Source organism: Asparagus officinalis, chromosome 1 (genome assembly GCF_001876935.1).
Source record: "Asparagus officinalis chromosome 1, Aspof.V1, whole genome shotgun sequence".
NCBI classification, from domain to species: Eukaryota; Viridiplantae; Streptophyta; class Magnoliopsida; order Asparagales; family Asparagaceae; genus Asparagus; species Asparagus officinalis.
The window spans coordinates 79,564,384-79,565,587 of NC_033794.1; positions in this window are offsets into that span (position 1 = coordinate 79,564,384).

Genomic DNA, 1,204 nt, shown 5'->3' on the forward strand with positions numbered 1-1,204 from the left:
TTTTTCAACCTCTAATATATTATAGGGTTAATTGCGCACAGATCCTCTACAGTATCATTGTTTTGAACATAGGGCCTCTGTAATTTCATTGATACTTTTTTTTTATTTATTTTCATTTTTGACTCTTTTACCTTCTGATATGATATTTTGATAGATATTATTGCCTCTTGGTAAAATTAAGGAGGCTTTACTTTTGTATATATCTTGAACTAGGTGGCATTTTAATTGGTCTTGAAAGCTCACAAAACATATATATGTTTTCTTTCTAAATTTCTAATAGCTCAAACCTTTTGGCATGATCTCACAAAAGAAGATCCCACACCAACCAAACACAAACACTTTATCATATTACCATCAGAATTAAATTTAAAACTAGGACTCTCTTGAATCAATGATACTATCTAAACACAATCCTTGTCATTAACCAAACATTAAGCTCAAAGTCAAACCCAAAAATGGGCATTCACAATATTTTTTGAAGTGTATGGTCCCAAGAGGCATTCTATTTGTATATTAGTTTCTTATTCTAAAATGCAAATATGCTAGTTTTAATGTATGTGTGAACACAATTTTGGATCTGTTGAAATAATGAGATGTGATGAAGGTCCACTCGTTTTTGTTAGTGCAATAGGTCCTTTCCCATGCCTACTCAAACTTCGTATTATTCTTCAGTGCCAGCCTTTTATATGTTTTTTAATTCTTTTTTCTTTTTGGAAATTTTGTCAAATTCACGAGGATGGATATGTTTCAATCATAATCTCACGTGAGATAAGAACCAATCAGCATATCGTACGGCCATGTACAAAGCTACTTGAAATTATGGTCGCATGTTGCATTAAATACTCCTTAACAAATTATCCTAGCAAATTGCAAACCCATACAAATGAATATGGCTGTCCATTTTACCCGCTGGCCCGCGCCCGGCCCGGAAAACCGGGCCAGGCCGGGTTCCGGGCCCGGGTCCGGGTGGCCTCAGCGGCGCCCGGCCCGGGCCCGGCCCGGCCCGGTACAGTGCGCCGCCGGGTCAACGCCCGGGCCGGGCAGCCCGGGACCGGAGCCCGGCCCGGGTGGCAACGGTCACCAGTGGTGACCGTTGCCGGAATTAGGCCGGGCCGGCCACAACGGTCACTATTGGTGACCGTTGTTGTGAAAACGACGGCCGCGGCCCGGGGCTGGCGGCCGGCCACAACGGTCACCAAAGGTG